This window comes from Mesoplodon densirostris, chromosome 20 (genome assembly GCF_025265405.1).
Source record: "Mesoplodon densirostris isolate mMesDen1 chromosome 20, mMesDen1 primary haplotype, whole genome shotgun sequence".
Lineage (NCBI taxonomy): Eukaryota > Metazoa > Chordata > Mammalia > Artiodactyla > Ziphiidae > Mesoplodon > Mesoplodon densirostris.
The window spans coordinates 32,535,657-32,547,131 of NC_082680.1; positions in this window are offsets into that span (position 1 = coordinate 32,535,657).

Below are 11,475 nucleotides of genomic sequence, written 5' to 3' on the forward strand. Positions count from 1 at the left end.
TGTAAGTTTGTTTCTGTTTTGTAAATAAGTTCATTTGTGTCATATTTTAGATTCCACATATAAGTGATATCATATGGTATTTGTCTTTCTCTTTCTGACTAACTTAGTATGATCATCTCTGGGTCCATCCGTGTTGCTGCAAATGGCATTATTTCATTCTTTTTTTTATTTTAAGAAATTAACATTTTTAATATAGATTTATTTTTATTTATTTATGGTTGGCTGCATTGGGTCTTCATTTGCTGGGCGCAGGCTTTCTCTAGTTGCAGCGAGCGGGGCTTACTCTTCATTGCGGCGGGCGGGGTTTTCATTGCGGTGGCTTCTCTTATTGCAGAGCATGGGCTCTAGGCACACGGGCTTCAGTAGTTGTGGCACATGGGCTCAGTACCTGTGGCTCACAGGCTCTAGATCACAGGCTCAGTAGTGGTGGCACACGGGTTAAGTTGCTCCACAGCACGTGGGATCTTCCCAGACCAGACCAGACCAGGGCACGAACCTGTTCCCCCTGCATTGGCAGGAGGATTCTTAGCCACTGCGCCACCAGGGAAATCTCTCATTCTTTTTTTTTTTTTTTTTTTTTTTTTTTGCAGTATGCGGACCTCTCACTGCTGTGGCCTCTCCTGTTGCGGAGCACAGGCTCCGGACGCGCAGGCTCAGCGGCCATGGCTCACGTGCCCAGCCACTCCATGGCATGTGGGATCTTCCCAGACCGAGGCACGAACCCGTGTCCCCTGCATTGGCAGGTGGACTCTCAACCACTGCACCACCAGGGAAGCCCTCTCATTCTTTTTTATGGCTGAATAATATTCCATTGTATATATGGGCCACATCTTCTTTACTCATTCCTTTGTCAATGGACCCTTAGGTTGTCTCCATGTCCTGGCTCTTGTGAATAGTGCTGCCATGAACATTGGGGTGCATGTGTCTTTTCAAATCAGAGTTTTGTCCAGACCTAGAGCCCAGGAGTGGGATTGGTGGTTCATATGGCAACACTATTTTTAGTTTTTTGAGGAACCTCCATACTGTTCTCCATAGTGGCTGCACCAATTTACATTCCCACCAACAGTGTAGGAGGGTTCCCAAGGGTGGTTCCTGCTATCCTACTACCCTCTTGCAACTGACAGCTCTTATGAGTGCTTCTTGGAAACCCCTTGTCCAACCCCAGAATGTAAGCTGAACAGTGCCTTGCCTCATATGAGACATTTCCGTCTCTGGAATAGTCTCTTTTGGGTGTTTTAGCCGTTTGTGGAATACCCTCCCTGGCTAAGGGCCTGCCTCAGACTCTCAGAGGAGAGGATGGTCATTCTCACTATTCTCAGCTGTTGGGGGCAGAGTAATGCCCCCCCCAAAGATGTCCACATCTGTGATGGTTGGTTTTATGTGTCCACTTGGTTGGGCTATATACCCAGTTATTTAATCAAACACGAATCTAGGTTCTGCTATGAGGGAATTTTATAGATGTGGTTGCCATCCACAATCAATTAATTGACTTTAAGTAAAGGGGATTATCCTCAATAATGTGGAGGAGCTTCATCCAATCAATTGAAGGTGTTAAGAGCAAAAACTGAGGTTTGCCGGAGAAGAAGAAATTCTACAGAAAGAGCTATTCAAATCACAAAGTTCAAGGGGTGACAGAAGACTCAAGCCCTGTTGTCCAAGGGATCTGGGCCAGAAAGCATATAGCTATCCTCAGCCTCAGAGTCACAGGTTTTTATAAAATTTGTTCATTTTATATTCATTTTAATAAAATTTACCATTCATTTATAAAACATGTATTAGTATTAAATGTTATGATGTTTCAGGGCTGCAACAAGGCCCTGGACATTACCTCAATTGAGGACAGTCCAGGATGATGCAGGAATCAAGTAGAACTTGGGGGAGAACAGGGTCCAGTCTTGGAACTAGAGACTGGCAAGAGCCATCAGCTGGCCTGAGGTTCAAGTCTGGGCTCCACCCCCAGGAGGCCACCTGCACTGAAGACTGGTGCTGCAGATGGGCCGCCTACAGACAGGTTCAGAAAAACGTGTAATCTCATGTCCTCCCCTACCCCATCCCCTGCCCACTCCTACTGCAGGCTTAGACACCCAGCCCACATCCACTGATGGGAAGAGCATTCTGAATAAGCTTGCTTTTGAAAGTTTGAGACCTATTCTAGAAACTTATTGCTGTATAATTTATAATTTACACCCAAATTTATGGTGTAAAATAATAACCGTTTTATCATGCTTATAGATTGCATGGCCAGGTATTCCGACAAGATGCAGTACTCCACCATATCTGGGACCACAGTGGGAGGACTGAAACAGTTGACAGTAACTCGTATGGTTGAGGGGTGGAATCATTTATTCACTTACACGGCTGGTGCCTGGGCTGGGAAAACTCAAAGGTTGGCTTAGCTTTTAGACTATCACAGGCCACAAGTGAGTCAAGGAACTCAGCCCACATTCAAGGGGAGGGGAATTAGACTCTACTTCTCCCAATGAGATAGTGGCACATCACATTGCAGAAAAGCATACGGGTCCTCAAGTTAATAAAGGACATCTACAAAAAACCCACAACTCACTTTATACTTAAGGGTGAAAGAATGAATATTTCACCTCTGAGATCAGGAATAAGACAGAGAGCACCCCTCTCACCACTTCTAGAAGTTGACAATTAGGCAATAAAATGAAATAAAAAGCATCCAGTTTAGAAAAAAAGAAATAAAACTATCTTTACTTGCAGATGGCACTATCTTGTGTATAAAAAAGTCCCAAAGAATTCATTAAGAAAACTATTAGAACTAATAAACAACTTCAACAGGTTGTAGGATACAAAATCAGTATATACAAAATCACTTGTATTTCTACATACTTGCAATGAACAATCCGAAAATAAAATTGAGAAAATAAAACAAAATAGTTGGAAACAGATTTAACAAAAGTGTGAAACTACACTCTGAAAACAACAAAGCATTGCTGAAAGACATTAAAGAAGACCTAAATAAATGGAAAGATATACCATGTTCATGGAACAGAAGACTGCATATTTTAAAATGACAATACTCCCCAAACTGATCTACAAATTCAATGCAATCCCTACAAAAACTTCAGTTGGCTTCTTTGTAGAAATTGACAAACTGATCCTAAATTCATATAGAATTGCAAGGGACCCAGAATAGCAAAAACAATCTTGAAAAGGAAGAACAAAGTTGGAAGACTCATGTTTTCCAATTTCAAAACTTACTGTAAAGCTACAGTAATCAAGACAGTGTAATACTGGCATAATACTAAACATATAGATCACTGAAATAAAATTGATAGTATAGAAATAAACCTATACATTTATGGTCAATACATTTTGGTTTTTGACAAGGGTGCCAAGATATTCAATAGGAAAAAACCAGAATAGTCTTTTCAACAAATGGTGTTATGAAAACTGTATATCTAGGGCTTCCCTGGTGGCACAGTGGTTAAGAATCTGCCTGCCAATGCAGGGGACATGGGTTCAAGCCCTGGCCCAGGAAGATCCCACATGCCACGGCGCAACTAAGCCCTGAGCCACAACTACTGAGCCTGCGCTCTAGAGCCCGTGAGCGGCAACTCCTGAAGCCCGCTTACTCTAGGGCTGGTGTGCTGCAGCTACTGAGCCCAGTGCTGCAACTACTGAAGGCCGCATGCCTAGAGCCCATGCTCCACATCAAGAGAAGCCACCGCAATGAGAAGCCCGCACACCGCAACGAAGAGTAGCCCCTGCTCGCCATAACTAGAGAAAGCCTGGTCGCAGCAACGAAGACCCAATGCAGCCAAAAAAACAAGGATACTCAACAAAGACCTACTGTGTAGCACAGGGAACTCTACTCAATATTATGTAACAACCTAAATGGGAAAAGAATTTGAAAAAGTATAGATACATGTGTATGTATAACTGAATCACTTTGCTGTACACCTGAAACTATCACAACATTGTTAATCAACTATACTCCAGTATAAAATAAAAAGTTAAAAAGAAAAAGAAAATATCATACTAGGTGAAAGAAGCCAGTCATAGAAAACCACATATTGTGATTCCATTTATATGAAGTGTCCAGAAGAAGCAAATCTATAGAGAGAGAAATTAGATTTTTTGGTTGCTTAGGGCTGGGGAGAAGGAAAGATGATTCCTGGATAAGTGGTGGCTTTTGGGAGGGGGTGATAAAATGTTCTAAACTTGATTATGGTGATGGTTGCACAACTCTGAATATATTAAAGCCATTGAATTGAACATGTTAAAGAGGTAGATTATATGGCAGGTGAATTACATCTCAATAAAACTGCTATTAAAAAAAGGAAATGGGATGAGAGTCATTATGGCAGCCATCGTTAGGAAATAGAATCAACACAGGGCCTGAGCAAAGCTGAGCTGATGAGAGGTGGGTGACCACATCTACAGGGCATGGAAGGTTTGGGGAAGGACTGACAGACTATAGCACCTGGGCCCTCCAAAATCTGGCCTTTGAGTCATTCCAGAGTGCCCCCAGGTGACCATGATTGGCCCAGGAGTGTTTCATGGCTGTGGCCAACACACCAAATGCATACCAGAGGCTATTTCATTGGAGGACTGGGAATGACCCCTGTCCTGCCCAGAGCATGGATTCTCATGCCTGGTCTCAGAAACTGACCTGGTCAGGCCCATTTGCTTACCTGCTATGTCTCTCTCTTCCTTCCTTTCTTCCTTTCTTTCTTCCTTTCTTTCTTTCTTTCTTTCTTTCTTTCTTTCTTTCTTTCTTTCTTTCTTTCTTTTCTTTCTTTCTTTCTTTTCTTTCTTTCTCTCTTCTTCATTCTTTTCTGCAGTGGGTGAAGGGTGTAAAGTGAGTCCTGCAGAATTTAACTGATCTATTTGCAGAGTTCCTAATCACTGATGTCCTGCTTGACGCTAGTTCTCTCCCTGGAGACCCCCTCTCCAACAATTCCCCACTCCTAATCCCTACCCCGAATACTTTTATATTCTTTGAATATGTGGAAAGAGGCTGCTGCTCTAACACTCTGCTCTGGGCTCTGGGACTACCCAAAGGCCTTGGGAAGAAAACCTGCTGAGGCTAGGACCAGGCATCTACGCCCTGTCATATCTTATCTTAGGATAGTGTCTTATCCAGGAACTACAAATTCTGCCCCTTGTTGATAATCAGTTCCACCTCTCTATCCTCCTAGCTTCCTGTGTGCTTCCAGGGACCCCTCTAACTTCAGGACCTCACCTTAACCAATTCTCCAGTGTCTCAATTTACTTGTTATCCACCTACCCCCTCCCACACGTTCCCCTCCTGACTGCTTGTTCACTCTCCTGACAGAGGCCAACAGACGCCACACATCTGACCCCCCTGGGCTTTGCAACTTGGCCCTAAAGGCAACTGACACGGTCCTAGAACTCTTGGTTCTAGTCTAAGCTGGTCAGGTGGGATCATCACTTTTAGGGACCTACAGGCAATCCTGGGTCTGGTGGCGCCTGCCCCTTTAAGACCTACTCCCTACCTGATGCGGACATGACAGCTAAATATAAAAAAGACCTTGCTTTGCCAAAAGCCTGGTGTCCATAGTATTAATTGCCTGATCTTAGTCCATGTCTGCACTTCATGACATCTTTGCCTTCTCTGTGACCGAGCCCCTGTGCCTGTTCATTTCTGGATATTCATGTCCACAGCCTCCAGTCTCATGGCTAGTCCTTGCCTTACTGCTTACCCCCTTCTGGCCCAGCCAGTCTGACCAGCAGGGGAGATGACCTTCTGCTTGGCCCAGGCCATTTTCCTGCTGACAGCCCCCATGTACAGGCCAAGTGAGCCTGGGCCTCTGGATGCTACTCTGGCTCCTAGAGGATCAGATGGCCCATGAACTCCTGGCCCACAGACCCTGGCATCCCTTCACTTCACAGCTACCTTGGGAGGGGAAATTGAGAATTTGATGGAGCAAGTGGGAGACAGAATGGGAGAACCGTACCCTTCACAGCTCTGCAAGGATGCATATTTAGCAGGACAGTTCGAGAACATATGGAAGGAAGGAATTACCTTAGAGCCATAAAGAGCCCTCTGGGCTTAGTTGCACTGGGTCTTAGTTGCACTGGGTCTTAGTTGCAGCAGGCAGGCTCCTTAGCTGTGGCATGAGAACTCTTAGTTGCGGCACACATGTGGGATCTAGTTCCCTGACCGGGGATCGAACCCGGGCCCTCTGCATTGGGAACGCGGAGTCTTACCCACTGGACCCCCAGGGAAGTCCCCTGGGCAGGGTTTCTTACTTGAACTGGTACATCCAAAATTAAACCAGTGAGGTAGGTCTAAGTCAAATCCTTGAAGAAGAGCCAAAAATCAAGGCACAGAGTTCCAAAAATGCCTAATGGTGCCCTGCACGATGAAACTGCTTAGGCCCCAAAGAGGGCAAAGAAGCCTGGTGGAGGCTGGCAGTGGCTGAGCACCCACACCCATCTGCCTGCTAGCTCCCACAGTTCCTGGGCTGAGGCTCTGCTTGCTGGGCTGAAGGTGCGCTTGGTTCCTCTCTCGCGTGGCTCTCAGAACCCCCACTGTGCATGGCATTGCTCATGAGCTGTCCAAACAGACATGGAGGCTCCAGGTCACTCCCCATCTCAGGAGACATGGTCACATTTCAAAGCAATCTGCAACCTCCACTGCCCACCTCCCCCAACCTGACCACCTGTCAGGCTGACCATCAAGTGTGGAAAGGGTGCTGTGATACCACTTACGTCAGCAGCAGACGGGTTCAGCCACTTCTTCCAGCAGAATTCTCAAAGGCTGCCATGCATTCCTCCACTCTTAATTCACTGGTGCTCGACCGTGGTAGCTGTAACTTCTTCCCAGACATTTTCTTCCCCAGTGCTGGTTATAGAGCTCTTACTTCTCGTAGGGAATTCATATTATGTGTCTCAAATGGGGTCAGGCCCTCATCTCCCACCACAGAGCTGGACAGATGAATCAGGCCTGGATAATTCTATCGGACCATCCCCTGGTCATAATGGTGGTTCAGGAAAGAGCATGTGATTCAAATCAGGCCAACCAGCAAAAGACCTGGGACTTTTGCTGGGGCTATCAGGAAAAAGTGTTTTCTTTTCTATGAGATCACTAGCTAAAGGATGATATAAACACAGTATTGCCTTTAGCCATCTTTGCTTCCACAAGGAAAGAGCATGGCCATGATTGAAACCAACACTGAGGAAAGCAAAAGCAGGAGATGAAGCAAGACATGGAGTCTCGAGGACAAATTTAAGTCCTCGGATGAGTTATGCCTAAAGAGAGGTTGCCTCTGGGCTCTGGTTACACAAGCCAATGGTTTCTCTTTCCACCTTGGTTAGCTCCGTTGGTTTGACCACTGCAGCTGAAAGGTCCTCCCTGCTATGTACTCTTCCTCTGATGCTGTTTCTGTGCCCAGTTCTCCACATCCTCCATTCCCAGCTACCCCCGCAGCAGACCAGGACTTAGAGGGTGGGGCAGCTAAGGATGAGAAATACAGTATTTGAGAAGGGTTTAGTTACAAAGGTACTCATTCCCCCAAATGTGAGTAAGGTATAATAAGGGACCCTCACAAAACACTAGACAAGAACCTGGACCCTGTAGCCCAAGAGAATGAGCGGGGGTAAAGTTGGCCTGCAACCTGGAGCAGAATCGTGTAGATTAAGCTTCCCTGAGAGAACCAGTGACACAGGCAGCCCAAGGTGACGTTGTAGGGAACCAGGGGGACAAATACTCTGGCTTCATTCTCCCCCTTACTTCGGGTTTCCTGATGGTTCTCCCTAGTGACTGAACCCAACCAGAAGAGGGAGGGAGGAGGCTGAATTATACAGGTCAGCCTCCCAGGGCAGGAATCAGGGCAGAGAGGAGTGGAGAGTGTTTCTGGGGGCAAACAGAAAATACGCAGCACAGAGGCATTATTCCCCGTATCAGAGGCCCCCCAGGATGACCAAATGAGAAGTTCATGGCTCTGGACAGTTAGCCAAATTCACACCAGAGGAGGTCATTTCAGTGGAGAACTGGGAAGGGTCTAGTCTTGGCCAGAGCATGGATTCTGGAGCTTGTTCTCAATATTTGCATTGGTCAACCCCATTTGGCCTACCTTCCATTCATCTTCTCAATTTCCCTCTGGCTCTTCCCACACATCGGCTGCCACAGCCCCACTCTGCACACCACATATCCCTCCTCCCTCCCACAGAGCAGAGATACTGGACAATATGTACAATTACAAGCTGTCCCAGACTCACAGTTTCTGGAGGCCAGTGACAATACCAAGTGGACTAGAGGAGGCATAGTCTCAGAGCGCACCTGGGGACTCACAGCCCCATTGAGCAAGACCCCACCTGTGTGACAGCCTTTTACTGGGAGAACCAGGAAAATCCTACCACAACCCAGGCTGTAGAGTGGGCTGGGGAAGTTGGTGTCCAGAGGACAGCTCAGGGCAGGGTAGCTCTGGTGGGCCACACTTCCTCCATAGCTCCCCACTGGCTTGGCCAGGGTTTTGTTGTCCCTACCTCACAGTTCACGTTCTTTCTCTGCCTAATCCCGTCACCTCCACCTCCTGTTGTAGCTGGTGATCCCTCATAAACGTCTTTGTTTCAGTGTCTGCTCCTGGAGCATCCAACCTTGGACAGCAGCAATCAGGGAAGACTTTCTGTAGCTTCTAACACCAAACCTTCAGACTTATTTCCGTCTGTGCTCTGTGCCTTTCCTCCTGTGACAAGGGGTGAACTGCACACTGGATGATCCTCTCCATTTGTGTACTAGGTCCTGTCCCAGCTCACCTGTCACTCAACCAGCTTGCCCCATCTAGCGATTGCTCTTCTTCTGTGTACCTTTTCCTTGTTCTACTGGATCATTTCCATTAGCATATAAACCTACTGCGACTTCTCCCACTGAAGAAGCAAACCAATGCCCTCTTTGGCCCTCCTACCTCTTCCAGCCTTTGCCTCATTTCTCTTCCGCTCTTTAGAACAAAAATTCTTTTGTTCTTTTATTTAGTTTTTAATTAATTTTCATTGGAGTATAGTTGCTTTACCGTGTTGTGTTAGTTTCTACTATACAGCAAAGTGAATCAGCTATATGTATACATATATCCCCTCTTTTTTGGACTTCCTTCTCATTTAGGTCACCACAGAGCTTTGAGTAGAGTTCCCTGTGCTATACAGTAGGTTCTCACTAGTTATCTCTTTTATACACAGTAGTGTATGTATGTCAATCCCAGTCTCCCAATTCATCCGGCCCCGCCTTCCCCCCTTGGTATCTATAACATTTGTTCTCTACGTCTGTGTCTCTATTTCTGCTTTGCAAATAATAGAAGGAAATTGTTTAAACGAGTTGCTCTCCTTTCTCACCTCCCATTCTTTCTCGAACCCCATCACTCCATTGAAACTTCTCTGGCCTTGTTCTCCCAAAACCTCCACATTGTTGAATCTAATGACAAATTCTCTGTCTCAGTCTTACTTATCAGCAATGTTAGATACACTTTCTTTCCTTCAGGACCACCCTCACCTGGCTTTCCTCTCTGACCAGTTCTCAGCCTCCTTTTCTGGTCCCTCCCCATCTTCCTCACTTCTAATGTTGGCTTGGCTTTGGATGTCTTCTCTTTTCTACTCACACCCACTCCCTACATAACTTCATCCACTCTTGGGCCTTTATAAACACTATCCGTATGCTCATAGCTCACAGTGTTCTCCCTCCAGACCTGACTTCTTCCCTGAATCTCCCAAGTGGAATATCAAGCTACCTACTTACTCCATCTCTACGCCCCTTAGTCTGACACCAACAGGGTGTACTGCAATACGACTCAATTCTGATGATACTCACCGGTGTCTCCAGGCCACCACACTTCAGCCTGACTGGCTACAAATATGGGGACGCACTCAGATTCAGTAATTCCTTTCGAAGGACTCACAGAATGCACTGAAAGTACTATGCTTACAATTAGTTTTATCATAAAGGATACACATAGTTGGGACCTTGGGGGGAGTGCAGAGCTTCTATACCCTCTCCTCATGGAATCAGGGTGCATAACCCTCCTGACACATCACCGTGCCCATCAACCAGGAGACTCCTCCAAGCCTCCATGTCCAGAGTTTTCACTGGGTTTCATTTTGCAAGTGTGATCGATCAACTCTCATTGCCCAAGTCACTACACTCAATCTCCAGCCACCCTCCCTGCCCCTGAGGTCAGGCTGGCCCAAAGTTCCAACCCTCTAATCACGTGGTCCGTCTTTCTGGTGACCAGCCCCCATCCTGAGGCCATCTAGGGGCCACCATGAGTCACCTCATTAGCATAAATTTATTTTACTTATTTATTTATTTTTGGCTGTATTGGGTCTTTGTTGCTGCGTGCAGGCTTTCTCTAGTTGCGGCGAGCGGGGGCTGCTCTTCGTTGAGGTGCGCGGGCTTCTCATTGCGCTGGCTTCTCTGGTTGCGGAGCATGGGCTCTAGGCGTGCAGGCTTTAGTAGCTGTGGCACGCAGGCTCAGTAGTTGTGGTGCACGGGCTTAGTTGCTCCACGATATGTGGGATCTTCCCAGACCAGGGCTCGAACCCGTGTCACCTGCATTGGCAGGCAGATTCTTAACCACTGCACCACCAGGGAAGCCCCTACATTCTTTTTTTAAAAAAAATTCTTTTCCATTATGGTTTATCCCAGGATATTGAATATAGTTCTCTGTGCTCTACAGTAGGACCTTGTTTATCCATTAAAGTCATTCCTGACTCTTCTCTCTCACACTTCACACCCAGTCTTCTGGCAAATCTTCTTGGCCCTACCTTCAATTATATAGATAGTCCAACTACTTCCACTCTCTCTACCGAGGCTACCCTGGTCATTTCTCACCTTCATTATCACAGTAGGTTTTTACCTGGAATCCCTGCTTTCAGCTCCCTGTCTTCCTGCCACTCCCAGGTGATAAAAGAGAGGGGGAAACACCAAGCATCCAGTCCTCACACGTGGAGGAAGGAGGGACCGAGTAGAAAGACACTCTCTCTGTATTAGAGGAAACAGAATGTTTATAAAGCAGCCCAAGAACTTGGAAGATGAAAAAAATGCAAGTGGTCCAGTAACAATGAGAAGATGCCATAATGGGGAGGAGATAATGGTTCCCCCCTTTACTAGCATTCTTTTTTGGAGCTTTATTGAGATAGACCTCACATATCATTAAACCTGCTCATTTAAAGTATATGGTTCTGGGACTTCCCTGGTGGTCCAGTGGTTGAGCATCCGCCTTCAGGTGCAGGGGATGCGGGTTCGATCCCTTATTGGGGAATTGAGATCCCACATGCCTCGGGGCAGCTAAGCCCATGCGCTCTGGAGCCAGCGCACCACAACTAGAGAGAAACCCATGCACGGCTGCTAAGACCTAATGCAGCCAAATAAATAAATAAATATTTTTTAAAAATAAAGTATATGGTTCAATGGTTTTCAGTATATTCACAAAGTTGTGCGACCATCACCACAATCTAATTTTAGATTTTTTTCACCTCCCCCCAGAGAAACTC